We start from the raw sequence: 24,460 nt of genomic DNA on the forward strand, positions 1-24,460 counted from the left end.
GCGCGGAATAATAAACTCCCCGGGTGATCGATCCCTCTCCAATCTCCCGAATAAAATTACGTTTACGTATCACTTATATAAAATGGACCCATAACACCATTCGCCGTGCACCCCTATCCCCTCGATCATATTTCAATCCTGACGGTTCACCAAGCGGTAGCATTCGATCTCGTTTCTGTGCCATTTGCCGCGCGCAAACGATCGCCATAAAGCAACCCCGCGAGACTCCGGCGCGTCGAAAAAAGCACGTCCACTTTCATGGTACACGAAAACGGACACGAGAGAAATCTCTCTTTCTTCCTCCTCTTATTCTTCTTCCTCTTCATCTTCTTCTTCTTCCTTGTCTCTCTTTCTTTTCGCGTTTCCCAAAGATCACCACGACGCAGTAAGTAGCGGCCATAATCTTGGTGTATGCGCACGGGCATCGCTGTAAGTCCGCCTGTAAACGGCCGAATTATTCAAATGTTCGCGCCCGCTAGTACCGAGCATTACTGTAGCGACGACAAGCGGTTCGTAAGCGATCCGCTCGCCGAGCCAGCCGCGTAACACCCGCCAGGCGTTCCGCGTTCCACGACGATAAATTGGCGCCGATATCACGACCAATTTCCAGAATGCGTTTAAGATGTAGCTGCGTTACCACTCGTGTACGTAAAACGAATGCGGGAAGGCCTTCGCGAGAATATGGGGAAGGGAGGACACAATTGTACGATAAAGAGAGCATAAGTAACGTCAAGTATTTGCAAGAAGAGCACCAATTCTATATATACGTGTGTCGCGCGGAAACGGACAGAATTGACTCTGAGATTTTCAAAAAGAAATGAACTATCAAAATGTGAAATATAGCTGAAGCAATACTTGTTGAGCGGACCTAGAAAGTAGAATTTGTTTAAAGTAAAATTACGATATGTAAGCTCTAATCGGGGCGAATTTACTTTGGAATGCGATAAACGTCCACAACGGACTCGCAATTCGAATAGCAGCCCAGACGAAAAACAGGGTTGCTCGTGAGGAACAGTGGAAGCAAGAGGCGAAGGTAAAAAGGGTAGTTGAGTGGCGCGGAGCGGAAGGCCAGTGGTGATTTACTGCGGCACGTCGTGCGCCAGATTACCCCGGCAACCCTTACAAACGCGAGGCACCTAACTCCCCGACTGAAAGTTGACGTAGAAACCGGCGCCCACGGCCACCCACGTCGCAATAAACGAGCCAATTAATATTGCTTCCCTCTTGCGCTCCGGCTACTGCCCTTGACGGTCCGCCGGATCATCCCCGTGCGTGGGTGAATAATTGCGCGAACGTCGTCGAGACGAAGGATCGCGGTTACCCGCTATTACCGAGTGTGAAAATTCTGCGGCGAGGCTGCGTAAATTAGTGGAATGGAAACGGTCACGCTGTCTTCATCTAAGTACACAATCGGTATATTTGGGAAGTTTATTATATTGCTCGCGATAAGAGAGTCAAATCGAATAGCTGTCGGGTATTGTATTTTTTTCAAAGGATTTTCCGAAATTGCGATACGAGTAACTAACGATGATATAAAGCCGGTTATAGAGACTCGAAAATGTAGAGAAAAAGCATCTCTATGTCAATATTTCTCAAAAGATTACATCGTCATCACATTGTCAGGGATCACGGGCAAGTTCGTTAACGTTTTTGATACGCGCCCATAAAAGCTTTCGGGCATGTTTTACATGCAAGAGGTCTTTGTTCGGCGTATCTTCGTAAGTCTCGCCCTGAAACATAAAGGAAATGATTAACGAGCGAGCCCACCCTCCTTCATTTTCACGCCGTTTGTTCGCTCCCTCGATATTTACGAACTCTTGCTATAATATATGGCTGTACGCCATATACGTGCGTAGACTTATGGCCAGTCGTGTAACTCCATATGGAAGTTTTAATACAACAGCGAATGATAGTGTCGAAGCTTCTAAAAATAGCACGGGTAATGTATTTTTGATAATTAAAATGCATAATGAGAAACCTGTTAATGTGTTCTGGCATATGCGATAAATATATTATAGAATGAGAGAGAAAGAGAGAGAGAGAGAGAGAGAGAGAGAGAAAAGGTGCCGTTGTTATTAGTATTAAAATATAGATAGATAAAATATAAAATAATAAATATATACGCGTAAAGAATTATTTTCTTGAAATATCTAAAATTTTGTTAAATACAAATTTAAAAGCAATTTTGTTGGAAACTCAAATTGTGCAAATTGCTAGAATATTAAAATTTGCCACATTGTTCATCATTTCTTTAGTTTTTGGTTTACAACATAATTATTTTGATTATCCGATCAAAAAAATTATTTTCAAATCTGTATTCTATGTCCAGTAAAAATTTTAGATCTTCCAAAAAAATAATTCTTTTCGTGTAGATACAGAAATATAGATACGAAATTATATAAGTAACTTGACATTCTCACGCCATATTTATAATGTTCGCTATACGTGCGCATTAACATCGTGCATTTCATATGCATTTTTGCACAAACGTCGACAGCCTTCGCATTTCAAATATAAAATGATGGATTATCGTGGTGTTAATCAACGTGGATAAATATAGAGCGGCAGATTCGTCTATATAAACCGTCCATCAAGAGGAAGAAAGAAAAAAAGAAACGTCCGACTTCATTTGCCTGCTCGCGAAGTCCGCTCGTTCATAACGATATACCGACATTTGTCAAGAAGCACGTTACGCGCGCACCGGCGAAACTGGCAGCCACGACGATGTTAGCAACCGCCATCAGTCGCGCGGCGTTGTTTCAATGCCCGCGTGATTCTGCGCCGGGCTGCGTGATGAGGCCTCCTAATAACCAGTCGCTCACACGTCTGGCTGCCACCCTTACCGCCCGCTCCCGACGGCACCGACGTCACCCCAACGGCCCGACTAACACCAACCAACGCGCGCTGACTTCGACCCCCTTCACGGCGAGCTGCGAAACTGTGGCATGTCGGCTTCGCATCAATCTTGTTAAATTACCCGCCCGGCCAGGAGTCGTTCTCGCGCGCTCCCGGATTGATAAATTGCCCGGTCCCGTCTTCCGCAGACACGTAACGCGCTCGACGTCGCGACCTCGGAAGGTAGGGAACGTGCGAGGGATGCCCGTTACCAAAATGCGCCGAGGAAAATCAAATTAACGTGTGCGCGGCGCTTCGCTTTCTGACAACACGAATCCACTTCGGCGCGCCGCGCTCCCGCCGGGCTGTCCTTCAACGTTTCGGACGCCCGTGGTAAGCGTGAATAGGAATGGCGAACCGGGCATGGGGCGCAGTGACAGGCTGCGGCTTTCAAGATGACTTTTTGCTGTCGATCACCCGGCGAATCGAATTTTCACTCGGCACGTTTTCCAGCCATGCCCGTCATTTGCGCCAACGAAATGCTATTCATAATCAGGGGCTAATTATTTTAACGTGCGCTTCGAGATCAACAATCTGCGGCTTTAATAATAAATCGAATCTCCATCTGTTTGCGAACAAAAACGACGCTTTCAACGGTTATTTCGGCGCAATATTCCAATAATTCTATAAATCCCTTATTATTCTAAAATATTAGTCTTTTGCTATCAATTAACGTCAAAATTTCTTTAACCTTTATAGAATGTTATCGTACGTAAATACATATAAGTAAGCGAGATAATTGAGCGCTAAGCTATGCCTGCAGTGATCATTAAAAGATCCTAAAACCTAAAACAAATGAAGATAAGTTTTTAAAATTGTATAATAAAATAATGTATATAAATTCTATTCGTTATATATCAAGGTATCGATCATGTAACTTTTTCTCTAAAGCAGAAACGTGAAAAGTAAACAATTTTATTTATATGTATGTACACATACATAGAAAAAATGTTCACTTTCCTCGTTTTCGTCCTGAAGAAAAAATTACATGGTTGACCCCTAGTTTGGATCTCCTGAATCAGTATTATACAGAGTGTGATAAGTGATTTCAATTTTTAAATAATAGTTTTGTATTATAATAATTATTATATATTTATTTAAATATTAGAAAAAAGCACGTACACAATTGGACTACAAACAAAAATAGATTGAATTTGATAATGTGCGTATTCTTTCTTTCCTTTTGAGTTAATAGCTACTTGTGTTCATATATAATTTTAAATTATAAATATTTTGTCATTAAAAGTATGAAATTAAAAAAAAAACTTGTATAGTAATTAAGAGTATATGTCCTATCTCCTTGTACATAAATATTATTGATATATACATTTATATATCAATAATATTGTATCACTCTCAATGTCGATAATATCCTGGGATTGAGACATTAACTCTATTATTCCTTGTATAGTTCTTTTTTATACCGTAATTACTCGCGTAATGGTATTTATGACACTCCACATTATATTTCAATTTTTACTGTCTTTTGTTGATTTATAATTAAATAAAAAAATTGATAATATTCTATACACTTTTTAGATAAAAGAAATGCAACAGATTTTTTAATTATGAAACAATTTGCATTAAATATAATAATGTGTATAAATAGCATTCATACATTTAACAAATTTATAAGGCCAGAGTATCATGACGGACACACACATCTGCAAGTAATAAGGGGTTAAGAAATTAAATTGTAACACAACTATTTTCAGTCGCTTTAACGTAATAGCAAATCGTAAAAGGATGATCGTAATGAACACTGCCGAGCGCATAGCGTCCGACGTCAGTCGTAAACCTCTTGCCAAGTACCATCCTTACCTTGGCAGGTACTATTCCTTCTACCTATTGCCAGTATTCTACCTACCTATCCCCGTTCGGAGTCGCGCTATCGCCTTCAGCTTCTCAGCGATGAAGATAACTATCGGCTCGTTACACCTACCGAGCATCGTGGCGAACGTGTTGTAACCAGGACCAAGTACCACCTAGTCGGATCACGGGATGAGATAGAAAGAAGACCAACTAAGCCATCGCTGATAGCGTCTCTAAGCTTGCAGACCTGGCTACCCCAGCGAATGCCCGCGCCAGTGGCTAATGGTAGGTCCGCGGCTTTAGCGCGACAACGCGACCATGTTGAGTCGGACCAACGTAATCCTTACATATGGCCGAGAGATTCTACGGGATTAGGAAGGCGCGAACCCATTGTGCTTGTTTCCTCTCACTGCGTTGAGTGTCCTCCTAATATCTTCCGCGGTGTTCGACTAGTCGGTCGACCAATGTTAGTCGCGAAACAATTCCGCGAATATTCACTTTTCAAACCAGGGATGAAGGTTCAAATAAATACTCCACTAATACTTCGTTTCATGAAGTTTCTCCATTTTATCCATGATCTCGAATGTTGAAGCGATTCATGCTTTAAGCAAGATTTCTAATCAGATTTCTGACATGAACGTTAATCGTATATTTATAGGTGTAATGATTGTTGTTTCTTATGTTCGGCGAATAGTCGTAAAGATCAAGATGGATCAAATAGTGAGATAATGTTAATCTGGCCTCTTGTTTTGCGAAGATTCGTGGGAAGATCCTGTACTGAGTAAGCCGAGACGCGATGTGAGGTAACTCAAGTCTCGCAATATCGATGTGCTGTTTTAAACGAATAAAGCAGGATGACTCATCTTATCTGTAGAATTTTGCGAAACAATCTATATGAGATATTAAGTATACACATGTCAATATATTTTTTTAGGTAATAAAATAAAAGTCCTAATGACTAAACTAAGAAGATATGATCAATTCTATATTATTATTGATTACTAATTTTATTAATTATTAATTTAATTTTCAATTTTTTACTATCAGAAAAAACATACTACATATTTAAATAAGTATAATACAATGTTTTAAAAAAATTGAAAATGTAGACACCATTATGACCAAGGAATACAACCAAGGAATGGAAAGTTACTTTTTAAAAGTAACAAGTTACGGTTATTCGTTACCGATTTTTAAAAGTAACTCATACAGTTATCGTTACCTGAGAAAGTAACTTTTCGTTACTTTTTTTAAAATCGACGATTGCCAATCACAGCGGATGGGCCTAAGGGCTTTCTAGTCTCAAGCGCTATGCAACGTGTATGTGCACTGTTAAATCTATAGTGTCAAATTTAACTTAACGTGAGTCGCCACTGCTCCTACTCAATTATATCATTATTTTATACTAAAACAATGGTTATAATTGACACTATACAGTGTCAATTTAACACTATATAGTGTTAAATTGACACGATATAGTGTCAAATTTAACTATCGTTTTGGTAAAAAATAACGATATATTTAGTAGGAGCAGTGACGACTCACGTTAGATTAAATTTGACACTATAGATTTAACAGTGTGTAGTTATAGGAACAATAATATAATAATACATTTCGCACTATATACTATTATACATTTAACAGCAATATGCGAAAATTTATTGTTATATTAAGTAATAATACTAAAATTTGGATAATTATAGAAAATATTTAAAATATCCTGCTATTTACGTACACTATTAAATCTATAGTGTCAAATTTAACCTAACGTGAGTCGCCACTGCTCCTACTAAATATATCGTTATTTTTTATTAAAACGATAGTTATATATGACACTATATAGTGTCAATTTGACATTATATAGTGTCAATTTGACACTGTATAGTGTCAAATATAACTATTGTTTTAGTATAAAATAACGATATGATTGAGTAGGAGCAGTGGTGATTCACGTTAAGTTAAATTTGACACTATAGATTTAACAGTGCACATACACGTTGCATAGCGCTTGAGACTAGAAAGCCCCTAGGCCCATCCGCTGTGATTGGCGATTCACGTTAGGTTAAATTTGGCACTATAGATTTAACAGTGTAATTTTCTATATAAAATAAGATATATATTTACACAATAAAAGCAAATTTACATAATTTTTGTGGAATTACATAATTTCTGTAAAATTGCACGATGTTTTATATTTACAGGACAAATTATATAATTTTTACATCTATTATATGTATAAATTTACGAAATTTGTTTACAGTGTGAATGGTTTGTGTCGTATCGTGTCCAATCGGGTGCAAAGTAACGATGAAACTAACTGTAAATTTCGTTACTGTTACCAAAAACATGTAACTTCATCAACCGTTACAGTTATCAAAAAAAGTAACACAGTTACCAGTAAAGTTACCAAAAAGTAACTTGCAACTGTAACTTCGTTACAAGTAACGAGTTACTTCTATTCCCTACCATTAACGAATTTGATTAGACATATTTGTGTGCATTAGTGCACATTAAAGTCGTTGTACACTGATTTCCGAGCATAAAAGTGAAATATAAATATATCGAATTCATACTTCCATATTTTAAATACGTACTTCCATGTATATGAATTATTGTGAAGAATATTACTAACAATAGATATCCACCGGTAGTCTTAAAAGCTTAGGACGCTCGCACGGAATGCAAAAAAGATATTAAAATCAATTTAAAATTCCTATGAGCATCAATATAACTAAATTGCTTGTTAAGGGAATCCTAAACCGAACTTGATCAAGATCGATAGTGCAGACTTTTTTAATTCCAAATTCCATAATAGTGACATCTTTGATTCATTTCTTACATTATATTATATCGTTCTGTTTCATTCAAACGCATACATCTATCCTTATCTAACATATGCCAGCACTATCTATCGCAAGACTGCGCAACTACTACTACATGGAATTTCGGCTCTTGACGTTGGAATTTTATTCCGAGTCCTTGCAAAGCACGTAATTATGTTTTAGGAGAAATATTTTTATCTACGCGTTGAATCTTAATTCTACAAACTCAGTAATGTTTGTTCAAGTAAGCTGAATCCCGCTAGATGCTTATTTTCAATCAACAAGCTGTAAAACTTTTATATCAAGCAAATGTTAATCTCAAGTGACAGTTTTAAGTGCCAGAAAAAGTGAATTTTTTTTCCGATGAAATCGTTTTCTCGTGAAATCATGTTTTCCTGGATTTCTTTTTATGCGTTCTTTAATTCTGTAAAAAAAATTTTGCAATCCATGAAGCCAATTCGGAGATTTCTGCTAAAACGTAATCGTGGTAAAACAGGACGCCTTTATAGGATCCCCTTAACTTAATTTATGATATTACTGTTCTAGTTCCGTTAGAATTGCGTTTCAAGACTGAAATTTCAAATAGAAATATTTAAGCACTAAGATCCTACTTTGACTAAATATAGGAATTTTTATATTCAATTATATATTTTTATTATTTATTTTAATACAAAATATTAAAATCAAGTAAGAAGAAACCAACTACAGTCAAATTATAGATGTTAGAAAATAAAATGATTCTATATATAAAATTTATTTTAAATACATTTACTTTAGATATATGACTGCGCGCCAGTTACTTTCAGACTTGCAACGCAATCAAATTGAAATAATAATAATAATCTCACAAATTTTTTAAACTGAATCGTCAATTTGAAAAGCTTTATTATTCCAACATTTAAGTTTGACCGTAATTGGCGTTTCTTCTTTCATTCATGTAGCAGTCAAAATATTTGACTTCTTTTTATGTAATTTACTACCCAGATAGACTTGTATGACGATCACGATATGCACAAATTAATTTACTGAAAATTTAGAACAATTTTATAATCATTTATGACATTATAAAAGCGAAAACGTTTATATTAAGGAAAATATAAAATTTAGGTTATTTGAATGATTAAATTTTTTGTTATAGAATTACAAAAACATATGTATGAAAATATATCTTCAGATCTATAATATTCGTTTTACGATATTGCTATATGAAATATTTACATCATACATAATTAAATGAAATACATCGTATAATGATGCACATTTGCAATTATCATGTGATGCTATAGAAAGCTTAAATAATTTTTAAATTTTTCTTCATTTCATGCCGCATAAAGTAAGATAAATATACTGTAAAATTTGGGTAAACAAATGTCGATTTTGATATACCGAATTTTGTTGAAAGAATTCGTAATCCTGATGTGATGTCATAGTAAGCATAAATGATTTGTAAACTTTTACTTATTTCATGCCGCATAAAGTAAGATAAATATACTATAAAGTTTAAATAAACATGTCGATTATGAAAAATTCGCGCGAAAGTCCACAGAAATCACGCAGTGTGGCGTTGATTTTTCCATCGAAAGTTGCATGGTTTGAAGAGGGACACATGATGGAAATGTGGACTTGACCTTGAGTGACCTTGTCAAAATCAAGTTAAGGTCATTAATGTTTTTTTTCTTAAGTAGAATCCCTATTTTTTATTACATATTCTTGTAGCTAACCTCGAGAGCTTTCCAAAACACTATAATTAAATTCATTTTCATTAAGTATATACTTTTCGAATTATAAAGGCTTGAAAATTACAGTACCGTCGGCATTACCCAAGGTGTCCGATGGACGGCTAAAACCTTTTGTTGTTCAGAATCATGGATAACTTTGTTCCTGGATAAATTTGTCAAGATCAAGGTCATTGGAGGTTGTTTTTCTTATTTTCATTTTTGCACAAAAATTCATTTCTACGTAAAAATGAAAATAAGAGGTACAACCTCCAATAACCTTGATCAGACACCCCGTATATAAACATGCATATTACATATATGATCAGTACGAATGACAAAATAAAATCCAATATATGTCAAATTTATAAGTGTTCAGACAAGCGTGCGATTAGCTCAGCGTTAGCGTAGGTAGGCTACCACCCCAAAGATTGTAGGTTCAAATCCCGTCGATACTCCATGCGTTTTCAAGAATATTTATAATTGCGTTATATAATTATAAGAATTTGTATGTACAGAAAAATAATTAATAAACTTAATAATTATTCCGAAAATAAAAAATAAAATCTAAAAAAAATAAAAACAAATTAAATTATAATTAAATTTTTTTTTCGTTAAAATATACTCAGTAGACAAATGTACATATACTTTACAGCAACTTCACGTTTATCTTACAATCATCCAATGCTTCATAGATGAGCCGATTAAGATCCGAAATATTGCAGCAGCATTTAGTAAATCAGAAAACGAAATATCATGATGTGCAAATATGATGTAAATATGAGACACTAAGAATCAGATTTTTGTTTGTCATATTTACATCATATTTGCGTCATAGTATTTCATTTTCTGATTTACTAAATATGACTACAATATTTGGGGTCACAATCGCCTCACCTATTACGGATTTGATGATCGAATACAACGTAAAGTTGCAGTAAAATTTATGCGCATCTGTCTATCTGGGTATTTTCTTACTGTTATTGACAAATACTTTAATAGTAATAAACATATTGTTGATTTTTCAATCAATAAATACATTTAGTTATTACGACGTTTACCTTATAAATTCTACGCTTTAAAAAATGTCGGCGTGAATTTATAATCTTTGATGTTTATATATGAACGTCATCATATATATATGGGTTTAAAACTTATTATATTAAATCCACATCACGTTCGTGTTAATATTAACATCAACACAATGAGAATTATATGATGTTAAGGCCACACCGATACTTTTTAGTGTATGCGTCGTTGTCTCTTCAAACTCCACAAATAATGTAATAGCAATTTTATTTCACAATTAAACGGTAAAGGTAGACAAACGATCACTTCGATTCGAGTACACGTACGCAACTCAGTATCTAAAACCAATTGAAAAACGCATTTCGCGAAACGCAATCCGAGCTTCGAGCGAAAAGATGTTTCGACCATTCGAGGAAAGGAATACTATGGGGGACATAAATTTCGCATGCAGAGGAATCAAGTGGTAGGTACAATGTATCGCGGCAAGACTATACTCCGCCGGGTTCTGAATGATAAATGGCCTTCAGTGGACTGGCTAATGAGTCGGCTAGACTGACTTATACGACTCCGCGTTGGATTTTCCAGCGAAGGACTCCAGGACTCTCTCGGTGCCACGCTACCGAGGAGGTGACGCTCGCGGGAGTAGCCGTCGTATCATCGTTACGGGCGCTCATTATTCAAACTTACCGCGTTCCATCTATCTCAGTTTTACATCGCGGGAGGATGTGAGCTGCGTGACGATGTCGGCGGCTCGGAATCCCCCGGCATGCATTATTCACAGTTTCATATTGAAATTGCACGAGGGGCACACACCGTTGCTTCGCGCGCTCGCGCGCGCGCGAGGAAATGGAAACGCATTTTATCTCTCGCCTCGGCGACAGCCCGTCAAAGCCGCGCCACGTGACAGACGGCCTTGTTTCCACCTACAAATCTACCTGACGTTTCTCGCCGGTCGCTACCGAAAAGCCTCGCCGAGAGAGAACGAACACGGAATTTGACTCGTACAACGTTTGCGGAGGATATAAATCACCGTAATAAATAGAATGCGATAGATGTATATCGTGATGTATTTATTTCGTCATTCTTATACATCTTGTATCGAGAACATACGGCAAATAGAAACCGGAAATAAATAATGCAATTTCGTGAACGCGGCGCTGCGGTCAACGTCAATCGTATCTTCTTTCTTTTTTATCGAAGTATAAAACGGTAGGAAACAGTTTAGAAACTGTTGGATAAATTGTCCCGATGATATTCGTTCGCCTTTTCGATAATAATTATGTATGTACATAAAAATTATCATGATAAATAGACTCGCCAGTTTCACATACGATTGCGCAACGCCCATCGGTCATTCCTTAGCCCCTCGGTGACGTATATCCATTAAGTCTAGTGTCCCCCTAGTGACGTAACGCCAAGGTGCGTCCCTATACCTGTTTCGAATAATGCACGCTGCGAACAATGACGTGTGGTGATGTATGTGGGTTACGGGTCGAGCAGCTGTTGCTCTCGACAACTGGTTCCTCACACTCCCGTGGGCGCTCACAATGTCACAATGACGTGTGAGCACTTGTGACAGCATCGTGTGGGTACTACATACTACATTGGAGTTTGTATTACAAGCGCTTGGCTGCACGCAAGGGTGGCGCGACTCTTGACGCTCGCTGCACAACACACGCCGTGCGCACATTTCCAAAATACGGTCCGAGAGCGTGATTAGCTACTTTTAATCCGACCAATGGGTGTAAGCTTCTTCGATATGGGAACCAAAATATATCGCAGCTGTATATTATGTTTAATATTCGATATCATAATAGGCTGCGATTTATTTTAACTATTTACACGTACAGGGTGACAAAAAAGTTCGATTACAAAATTTTGTGTGTTTATCAAATTATTACTTTGCCAGGTAACAAACTGACGTTATTTGTTGTCATTTTGACGTTTAAATGATGACGAACGTCAATTTGCTATTTAAATTGTAACGTATATAAAAAAAATAAACTCTAGTCTTAGTTGACATGTTGTCAAATATCAAAAAGATTCTGTACCAAAAAATCTTCATCGGTTAGTAAACTGAAAATCACTCTATTAATTGTCTGGGAGAATTTATCCGTGGAAAGATGTTCAGCCATGTTAATTATTACTTTTGGTATTTAATAAGAGAGAGAGAGAGAGAGAGATATTTGGTTTAAAACTAACAACATACTCCAGAATTTTGTTTTATACATTACTATAATTATTTAATAAATACAAAACTTTGACCAAACTTTTTTGTCACCCTGTTGATTCTTATAATTCCTAAATTAAAAAAACAAAAATCTATAAGAGAAGAGAGAGAGAGAGAAAGAGAGAGAATGTCATCGTTAATATCGTGAACGTTGGGGAGTCAACATCATCGACGACACGTCGACGTTTGAAACTCCCCTACCTCTCGCTAACCCCATCGAGACGTATATTAATCTTACCACCATGTATAACGCGATACCGGGCGATAAGTAGTCCAATTTGGCAAGATACGTCATGTGAACCCATCCATGTCGAACTTGGAGCACTACGCTTTGTAAAGCCTCGCCGGCTTCGCCCTTCTCGACACCCGTGCGGCGCAGGGCTGTGTGCAGTCAGGCTCGTATTCGCCTGGCTATCGAGTCTGGATCACGTCACGTCGCGTCGGATCGCGTTACGCTCTCGACACTGATCGGAGATTAGCGCCGCCAAACCCCTGCCACGTTGGCTCGCTCTCGCTCTGTCTCTCTCCCCCTTCAATCTGTACTTCGTCCCTACACTCCCGCGACGCTGCCTGCCTGCCTACCTACCGTACCCTATCCACCATCCCTCGGATTGCATTCAAATCACGCACAAAGAGCTCAACTTGAGAGCTCTTCTCGTAACCGCACTAGTGCCGCGCCTATCTGACAGCCGCATCTAACGGATTTTTAACGACCTTTTGTTGGCCGAAAAAAGAATGCATATAAGCTTCCGATAGTCGACCGGGTACTCGGTCCCCGTGGTACGAGACAACGCACGGAAACGATCATCAGATAGCACTAGGCATTAGGTACCTTTTGGCATGTTCTCGGTAAATCCATGCCATGGCGGTGCAGAGGGATAGAGGGAAAGGGAAAGAAAAAAGATAAATATTTTACAGATTATCCTCGCCAATGCTGATTTGAATTACGAGTTACCGTGAAATTGAAATCATGATTTATTGGCGGAGGAGACACAATTTATCTTTTCTTCTTTCCTTTTTTCTCTGTCACTGCATCTGCCGTCAAAATATCCTTGACAACTAATGGGACGCGTTGCGCGTCATTCGTGTAACTGACGCGTTGAAGCTAATGGACAGAAAAAGTCTTTATGTTTGTTGTCAGTTTTTCAAAGTCTTAAAGACTGTCTATTGTCTATGTTTTTTTTTTTTTGTTAAACTAATAAGCTACATAAGCGACAGTCAACAGTTGTCGAGAGCGCCAGCGGGGCGCAATCGTAAACTATAATAGGGGAACGCTTTTGTTTACATGGTTTCTTGAGATCGAAGAATCCTGAAATTCAATTGTTGTCGACAGGTTACGTACCTTTAAGCACGACTACGGTGATAAATGACTCCTACCGCGTGCCTCGTCGTTACCGCCTCATTCCGAACTTCCTTGCTCCGGCATAGTTCGTTTAACGTCACGTCGGATCTTCAAGATGGCGCTGAGCACAGGAGGGAACGATTTTGCGAGAGTCGTTAGCACGGCACCGAGCCACGCCTCCTTCTACGAGCGTTGCCTCCTTTTCCCGTACCCGTACGCGTTGCGCTCTACAAAGAACGGGCTGAGGAGGCACTCGAGGCGAGACCGGGGAATCGCTCGGAAAGACTCGTGAAACAAGAAATAATCACCCTATTATCAAGAGTTTAACGAGGCTTCGCCTGTTATTGAACATCGTCTCCTTCCCTCCCTCCACTCGCACGGCAACACAGGCCGGAGAGATATGAATTTTGCTTCCTACATCTCGCCGACATCTCTTCGCTTACGACGACGTTAACTCGCGGCTTATGAAAATATATGCCGAGTGCACGACGACACGCACGCGTTTGCGCGAAAAGTAATGAGACGTTATTAATTGAACGTCTCTCTTATTTATCCCCCCCTGCTTTCTCTTCTCTTCTTTCCTTCCCCGTATCTCCGAATGCCTCATTGAAAGGTGCCAGAGATCGTCAATGTACCAAACAAATGAAACAGATGATCGTTATAGAGACAACTGAAAGATCAACAACTGAAAGAGTTCTTTTCCGGTATTTTGAAAGGATTCTATAGAAATATACCTACCCTTTAATTTCTTATGAAATTAAATCTGAGTTGCTTTAAAAGAGAAGTTCTTTTTCTATTCGTAATGGATGCGAAAAAATCGTTAGCAGTACGCGGCAACGCCGCCAGATGGACGCGCCGAAATTCTACTTCTCGAAAGTAAAAAGCCACACAAGATAAAATAAAATGCGATGGCATTATAAGATTTTTCAATCATGTTCTAATGAAATGATGACAAAATGATGTCTTGAAGATGAGCCCGCAAAATTAGACTCCGAAATAAAAATAATAAGTTTGACAGTACAATTTCGTTTATTAATTCTGTGTAAAAATTAATTTAGAGATCTAATACTTCTGAGAGTTATATACCTATTTGTGTTTGCTGGAATGCGGATACCATCAAAAATTATTTCGATTTCATTGCAAATTCTTATAGACTATAAAAGAATTTTTTTGTATCTGAAAAATTGCTCAGATAATTGGTGACGTAAAAATTAAATCTCTTGGAATTCTTATGAATGTTTTTAGAACAGAAATAAAAGATGGAAAAAGGATACATTATAATTCAAGGAATTCAAAAGGAATTTCTTTAGATCCTCTGTGCTATCTATGCGTAGCCATGACGAGTCGGACACACGATATACAAAATAATATGTGTTCCAGTAGATAAATCGACGATCGCGTGTTTTTAAACACAATGTTTACTCATGACAATCTGTGGCGATCGTCTCTCCTGTCCTCTCAAGAGAGTGCCTCGCCAATAAAAGCCATCCGTTCGCGTGAGAAGCGAGAACAGTTTCCGACTCGCCGCCAATGTCATACATCATGTCGCTTAATGTACCCACTTTGTTAATTTCTGCACTTGAGACTGTAATTAATGCGCGCTGAAATGTAAAACTTGCATGAATGGTAATCGTTTTTCTGTTATAAAAACCCATGGTTTCCGTTCCACCTTTCTGTTACCTTCCATAAAAACGTAAGTTCCGCAATCATAAATCATTTTTAATCAACTTCCGTTTTGATACAAGAGCTCGTTAAACGAGCTACGAATGTACTAGAATTAATAATACGATAACACCCGGTTATGAATCGGATCGGTCAAAAGAGAGCGGCAGAAAAAGAAACATTTCGCCATCTCGTGTCGTTGTTGTACATAATTTACAGGCTGCATCTGTTATTCATAATTTAGGACAATCTTGATAACGAATAATGTCGGGATAAAGACAGACGCATATCATTGCAAAATCAATAAGCCAACGAGGAACTCATAAAGAAATCGTACACACAATTCGTACCATTCGTTACCGTGAGTAATGAAAAATGGCTCCGTGCTTAGATGGAAGCAGGTCGCGTCGGAAGAGATATAGATAGGTAGGTAGGCAGGCAACTATACGGGGAGGATGATAGAGTGGGCCTATGCATTCGTCCAGTAAATAGCGTGATTGATCGATATTATATTCATAACAGGCAACGACTTGTCATCAATCATATCCCGTCGCGCATAACTGCGGGTCTCTGTAATATACCTGCCCGGCCGGTATAATACATTACGCCTCCAGTCCGTATTCAGTACACCGGGTGATCTAGAAACATTCTCCTTACGCCTCCCGCGGAAAAGCCGAGCACGCTAGAAAATTAATGGCCTTAACAACGCATTGTAAAATACCGTACACGTGTCCGCTTTTTAACGAAGTCGAGGCCACTTCTCACCTATCAACGAAGTGTATAGTAACGGAAAATTATGTCGAAATATTATTTTTAATGTAGTACCCGATAATAATCCTCGTCCGCCTATATTTACACATATATTTTCCTTTTTATTTATTTATTTATTTATTTATTTATATTAGCGCGCACAGTTACGCCCGCGTGTCACGCGCTTGTATTCTGCGATGCGATGGGTTGATGCTTGACAATGGGTCCGGTGCTGACACGGTAGCCTTCCCCCCGTTGCCACTCAAAGCCTCTCAGGTAACGCGATCCCGGCAGCCTAAATAAACAAGGTAGAATAAATAAAAGCTATTCTAAATGTCAGTTCGGTGTTTGCCTAGCTGTCACGGAAGTGGAGGGCACTCTCAGTCTCAAATGGATATCGAATCGGCCGTTTACAGCCCTCTTCTTTCGGCGTGCGATAGGCTACCGTTCTACCGATGGCATATGAACGATATTTTTATCATCGCCATATATTATATACGCTCTCTTAGATTGGCAATGTCAGATTAAGACTCGGGGGGGGAAAAAAAAGAATTTCAATGTACGTATATCTGCTTGGAGAAAACGCAACCTAGTGTAAAATATTAAATCTTATTTAATATTCCTGGATTGATTAATATTTATTATCACATTAGCATATCGGTGGATATAAAATATGCTAATGCTTACAGAAAAAAGAGAGAGAGAGATAATGAACATCGCGATGTCGCTTTCGACGATTACGAGGTTGTGGGTAGATCGAAATAAAATTTCCTAATTAATGCGCGCTTGATAAATAACAGGAAGCGTCGATTCCACGGTCTCCCAATGATCGGGAGCAATCGTGAAAGACGTCCGAGATAAGCAGACAGGCGGCTTGGTGGAAGAAGCAAATGAAATTGACAGTCGACGTTTGTCTGCGCTCACGTTCCTCTCGCGCTCGTAGTCTCTCTGTAGTCTGTCTGTCAGCATGACACCGAGCGACGCCTTCTTTATTATACATTCAATTATTAGGCGCTGCGCATGACAAGCGCTATTGCATATTTATATCTGCCAACCGAGGCGAGCTCAGCCGGATAAGGGGGTTCCTGACAGCCCGTCACGAGCATACGTTAACATTCTTAATAACGTACTCGGTTTGTATACGTCCGACGTGGGTCGGTGTGCGTGCGTGTTCGTATACACGCAGAAATACGCATACGCGCAGAAACGGCACGTATACGTAGACGAAAATACATGAAATGCACGCGCACGCACACTCGCGGTCGAGACACGAACGTGTAAAAGCCACACGGTGCAGTGGTGTAATTTCAATACACGAGGAAGCTATCAACCTTTATAACCTGTTTATTACGATAATACCGTAAATTTGCATCGCGTGTTCCACCGTAATCGCTTGCCGCGGCGGATGTCATATTACGTTAACTACAGTAGTTAAATAGGCATCCGGGGAATAGGCCCAAAGCCGGCATACCCTGAAATTTGCGCCACTCCCAGCGTACATGGATATTGGTTTCAGGACGGTTTAATGAATTTCGTTCCGAATTTTATATGGCAGCTTGTTTAACACCTGACCGACGAAACATCTGACCAATAAATCAGCTATGATTTTATATATGTATTGTACATATCTCACACATACACACACACACACACACGCACACGCACACGCACGCACACACTTTCTAAAATCAAGTATTATTATTACATATTATAAATATGATTTGAGAATTATGTGGAAATGTAAACCACATTTTGCGTTATGTAGCGTTTTGAAAACTGAAATAGGAATACATGTATGTGTTCGATTAAATCTAACGCTCACCTGCGGCATGTTATTATAATCGCTCGGACATGCCCGAGGTGTTGCGAATTTCGTAATGGATGCGATACAAATTTCTCTTAAGGTTTTTTAAAGGAACTGAAATTCTCCATTACTCTTGTATATATGTACCGCGTTAAAAATATTATCAAAGACGTCGCGTCCGCGAGATAAAATGCATGCCGATACAGTAGCTTTTTCGTCAACAAAATGCTGAACAACGATCGTATATCAGACACCGCCCACGGCGACCGTGGGCACCATAAAGAGAACAAAAACTTTCTTATTTTCCCCGTCCATGGCCGCCTGCTTTGATATACGATACGTTTGTACCGTGTCGGCCGGAGCCTTCGAAAGCCGACCATCTACCGTAACAGCATTTTTATGCTAAACTGGTCGATGCAACTGACAAGAATTGACAGAATTCGGAAAACAGCTGACAGCCCGCCATGCAGCCACTCCTCTGTCCGCCGGCGGTAAATTTCAAACTGCCTCTCCCTTCTTTTTCTCCCGCTGCAAAACGAATGCCGGTCCATTTCTACCACGTTCGCAGTCCCGCCCAGATAGCCTCAAAAATTATGATTAAACGGGGAGAAGAGAAAGAAAGAGAGAAAAAGCGCGAATGTCAAAATCCAGAGTTTTGTAAAATGTAAACTGCGTAATATGCAGAATTGAGAAAGTTTGTAAAAAGTTACAGTTTACAAGTAGTAGTTAGTTTTTTTCTCAAGTTCTGCAAAAAGTAACCAGTTATTATTACGAGTTTCCAATTCTAAAAAGTAACACATTACTGTTACAATTATTTAAAAAGTATAAGTCATTACTTTTCAGTCATTTATCTGTTATTTTTTTTTTAATTTTTTGTATCGCCATTTTAAATATAAAAATTTTATATATTTTTAACATTATTGAATTTTTTAGTAATTATACTAAACATTCAGTGTTATACATTATATTATTTATAATCAATTAAGATATACACTTGGAATTATAGTATGAATATGAAGACACGTTTTATTATAGAAAAAGAAAAGTCACTGATATCAATATCATATATTTTTTAGATAATATTTCTTAAACAAGAGCTAAAAATAGAACATAAATACAAACTAGAAAGTATCAACTATCAAATAATATAACAGTTTTTTTTATAATACTTTTTCCAATTTTGCAATAGTTAACTTTTTCATGAGATAAGCAAAAATGAGCGTCTGTCAAAATGGGCTCCAAAACCGACACGGTAATCAGTAATGTCACATATCTTTATTCTTTTTTTTTACAGGAGTTACTGTACAAAATACTTATAGGTGAATATATATAAGATATTCTGGAATCTTTTCACTTCGATATAAAATGTTTTTTGTTGATTTATGTGCATATTTTATATCTACTGTTCTGCAAGATGCAAACATGTAATGCGACAATTCATGTTTGAGGATTTTCCTGTAAATACGATTACCTTCAGCTCCAATAGGGCTATTTGACATTATAACGCAAAACTGTAAAGATTAAGTTAGCTTATAATCTATCTTACTGACAAGTATGCCGGCTTTTTTTTACATTTATGCTGCATCCTTATTTTATATTTTAAACTATATTATGAAAAAAATGAAAAAGAAAACAATATAAATAAAACTGACTTAGGAAATTACAAACATGTAAAACGATGTAATATTATCAATAATATAGTCACTTAATTTTTAACAGATATTATTAGAGTGTGATGATTATTATATTCTATAAATGTCATGTATTCGTCATAGGCAATTATAATGAAGTGTTCAGTGAATAATCAGTGATAATTTCTTGTGATTGCGGGATAAAGATACATTCCACAATTTTAAGAAATAATCAGTGTTCACTTCATTTTGATCACCATATGTTGATAAACAAGTTTGATATAAAATAACTATAAAAATAACTTATTAAATTATTTACTAGTTATAAAAAAATATAATCAAGAGTTAAATTACAGAAATAAAAGAACGAAGTTAAATTATTAAAAAAAAATAACTGTAATTGTAACTTCAAGGCTATAATATGTGCAATGATAGAATAATACTAATAAATATACCACGTATCGTTTAACAATAAAATGACACTGAAATCCCTCGTGAATCTTCACCTCTCTGAAGTCGCTATAAATCTCAACTTAAACTACGACATTTCTGCATTTTGTAATTACCATAAATGATATTCGTAATGTTTCATTCAATGTATTTTTTATTCGTTTGTTCTTACGTGGCATGTGTCACGTGTAAATATTTAAAATGAATTATCGTCGCGTCATAATAGTTAGTTTGCATTTATGCTCAAGTGATTTGTAAATAACACCTGAGGCTCGAAAAAAAATTTAATTTGACTTAATCGCGCTATTACATATCGAACACAATTTGCCACACCTAAAGGTGTGCAAGATGCAAGACAGATGTGACAGTGTCACCGACTCCGCGTTCTCCAGCAGCTAAAATAGAATTATGTTTCGTTCTAAGAAGCTTACATTGTACTGGTTGTTGCATAACGTCGCCTTGTCTATAATTTGCATTATAATTTGCATACAAGGGAGAAAAATCATACAACTTGATCGTCGTAACATTACTACCTGCGCACGTAAATCATCTACGAATCCGCTCAATATTTGCCATTCGATACGCTTACGTTAACCGCGTTTAATTAACGAAATTATAATTTATATAAGATAAATGATAACTAACCTAACTGAATATAATCGAAAAAATCAACTATATATTTGTAATTATTAAGATATCTATCAATAACAGCAAGAAAATACAAAAAGAAGTTAAATATTTTGTATTAAAATAAATAATAAAAACATGTAATTTTTATTCCAAATTATTGCAAAAAAAATTGTTCATTTCAAGTTACGCAGAACAATCATCTTTTTACCATTTAACGTAAAATAGTCTTACGTAGTCTATATTTTCAAATTTATTATACTGTATTTATCTAAATCTTGCATGATCGTAAACTGAAAATTTAATTCAAAAAATTAATTTTATTAGAAGTTACTAGTCAATCGATATGGTGTAATATATATAAATAAAATTTTACTTAAGTGTCCTTTTTTTAGATTTATTTTTATTATATATATATAGTTTTTTTATAATTTTTCGATCACCGACAAAAATTTCATGTGGATATTAATTTTTGTAACGTCACTAGTTAATAATCAATAATAATATAGAACTGATCATATTTTCTTATTAGTTCCGTCATTGGGACATTTACCTACCTTATGTGCACGCCTGTTAACGCCTGTCCACTGACCGTCGAAGACAGGTCTCCACCTCCGTTTATACGAACAGACTATTAAAGCTCGTACAATCTACGTCTCATGATATCGGTAGACAAAAGAATACATTAGGAGAGGAGCCTTATGACAGATACGTGTCTGTATCGGGTTATCAGCGGCGTCTCAGCATCAGACTACGGCATCGTTATGGGCACGACGTTGACGGACGGCTCTCTTACGCACGGTTGACGGGAAACACAAATTGTGGGCGCAGCTGCGCCGATAGTAATCAAGAAACACGGTAGGTAGTGGAGTAGAGTAGCCAGCTAATAATTCTCTCCCTCCCTCCCCCTGCCTTTCGTCCCTCTCATCAGCCTCTCCCCCCCCCTCTCTCTCTCTCTCTCTCTCTCTCTCTCTCTCTCCTGTCGTGCAAGTTTACACACACACGCCCTAGGTTATAGACTAGCTAAAGATACGTGAGAGAGTGAATGAGGCAGGAACATAGAAGAAGAGAGACAGAGTAGAGCTGGTGGCACTTCACAGGAAAATGATGTTGATCCAGGTCGATACCTGTCATCCGCTAGTCGATCCACTGCCGAGATTGCTCCTAGCCCCGGATTCGCCTCGCTTTACATTGATATTCGTGTGTCCCCTGCCTCTACCTCGTATATCCGGGCACAATGAGGGCCAACTGTGTAACTCTATGACCATGGCGACGTATTAGTGCGTTCAAATATACAGTTATTAACTACACAATCCATCCAAAGTCATGAAACTGAAGGAAGAAAAATGTATAAAATAGAACGATTATTTATAAAACTGAACGATTACCGTAAATCACTTTATTTTTGCTTTAAATAAATAGTTAGACAAATAAAATATATATAGTGCAGTATGACGTTTTTAAATATTCGATAAATAATTATAAGAAAGATTTAATTATGACATTATAAGTGTAAGCTTAGAAAATACTATTATTATCATTATTCATAGGAATATCATACATTTACAATTCACCAATTATCAAAAGTAGGCTTAGATACGTGAAGGCGAGCTGAATTTATCACCTTTGAATGACGCGGGTAACTTTAGCGAGATAATTACCAAGATTATATGATACGGGATGACGGCTGGCGCGAACATTTCGCAAACGCTGCCACCGTCAATCTACTTCTGCTTACTCTAAATTGTTATCCTCTAACGGCGCGTCGAGCCAAACGGTTAATCCGCCGAACCGTGTCTAATTCCATCTGACGCGGTCTTTCGTTTGATAGTCTCGCTCTCTCTCTCTCCCTCTCCCTCTCTGTTCTTTCGCATGATGCCTTGTCAACGTGCAGACATTCTTGCGAAAGAGCTGCATTACCAGGTGCCACAAGCGTCATGCACACATCGCATATAAATTTTCAGCATACATTTACATTTCTTGGCAATCGTTCGAGTAGCCAGTCCCTCATCCCAAATCTCTCATACTCTTTGTCATTTAAATTATATCTTCCGTATGGTCTGTCATATTCGGGTGAGATAATATCAGTTTATGTAAATACTCCGAAAATCGTTCCTCAGACGTCATTATTGAAAAATATGCATATGCTTCTTACGGGAATAAAAATTTGGGAATAACCATTTGATGAACACGACGGAGAGAGACTCGAAGATAGGGCGGAAATAGTGTATGGATTAGAATGTAAATTAGCTTTGAGTGCCGTCACAATGCGACTTAATCTCGTTATGTTTGGGAAATATGATGCTGACGGAGTGCTTGTCAGTCACTTTTGATGATAGGGAGGCGTTGCTTATTGGTTGGGGAGCGACGGTTGAATGCGGACCAGGGGGAGATATCATTATTTATGCTATAAGTGTCCTCGGAACTCTTCTTTGAGCTAACACAAAGGTAGATTATATGAATCATGGGTCTCGTCCTGAGGCTAGAATCTTAATGAAATACGCTTGTAAAAATTCAATCATAACTCGTGAAAGAATCGACAAATCACTATATTAACCATTGACGAATTCACAAATTCGAAGAAATGCACGCTAAAGAAAAATAAGATTTTTTATTGCACAGTTGGAAAATTGTGTTAAGTTTAACATATTTCACGGGATCTCAAACGATCTATCCAAATTTTTACAAGCGTATATTGTGTTAATTTAAAACAACATGAATATGTTATCTTTATAGTAATTTAATACTGAAAAAAAATTAGTAATTACCTACTTTGAATAATAAAACCACTATATATTGCTTAGTACTCTTATTTAATACTCAAGATAAGTAACTTTATGTAGAAAGTAACAAACATTATATTAAAATTAACACAAAAAAATGTAACACTTTGACACTTCAGAAACAAATTATAAAAACATATTTCTTTAATAAAATTAATATTTATAATTTATAATTAAATTAACACGTACATTTATCTTTTTTCACTTATCTTATTATTAGAATTAATGTTTTAAAACTACATTATTTTTATGTTATTTGTTCATTTACGCATAAATTATGTTATTTTAATGTCTACTAAGAAATGTTAAATATTAATTTAATATAAAATATTCAAATAGTATTAAAAAAAATCATATTATGTTAAATTAAAATTTTAACAAACGCCGATTTTAAGATTTTAAGGCAAATACAGAATGTTTTTTTTTTACTGCGTATTTATAATCGTTACCATTTTAAAGTGCGATTAATGAAAAATAGGTATTCAAATACAACGTTATTAAGCGTTTTGCAGCCACCAGTAACGCTTGAATCGTTTCGTTTAAAATCGTTCGCTTTGGCCGCGATAGAAAAATCCAATTTGCCCAGGTCACGACGGGCGTATACGGTATAAAACATGCCTGTCAGTGGCGCGGAAAGCGGCTTCCACAAGAGTCGGTAATGCACGTGTCACGTGAGTGGCATAAAAGACAGGAGTGATGGAAGGCTAAATAGCAACAGTGTCGTGACATGCAACAGTGACCGAGCGGCCCCGACTGTCCCTGTCCGCGTGCGGAGTCACTGCGGCGCGACAAGTTGACATGTTTGCACGAAGGCCGCACGCTGATCGCGCACGGGCATTAACAAATACTCTGTTACCCGCAGCAGGGCGGCAGGATACATTCTACACGTGTACAGGATGCGCCGAAGG

The 24,460-nt window shown here is 37.4% G+C and overlaps 1 long non-coding RNA gene across 1 annotated transcript; it reads right to left on the minus strand.

Annotated features, from left to right (window-relative positions):
* Positions 1–7,011: 7,011 nt before the first annotated feature.
* On the minus strand, positions 7,012–23,054 carry LOC108725138 (uncharacterized). Its single transcript, XR_001936741.1, has 3 exons — positions 23,044–23,054; positions 13,265–13,270; positions 7,012–7,169 (listed from the first exon to the last, which is right to left on the minus strand). It is a non-coding gene; the product is annotated as an uncharacterized lncRNA (long non-coding RNA).
* Positions 23,055–24,460: the final 1,406 nt, after the last annotated feature.

The sequence above is a fragment of the Mycetomoellerius zeteki genome, unplaced genomic scaffold (assembly GCF_001594055.1).
Source record: "Mycetomoellerius zeteki isolate Tzet28-1 unplaced genomic scaffold, Tzet1.0 scaffold327, whole genome shotgun sequence".
Taxonomy (NCBI): Eukaryota; Metazoa; Arthropoda; class Insecta; order Hymenoptera; family Formicidae; genus Mycetomoellerius; species Mycetomoellerius zeteki.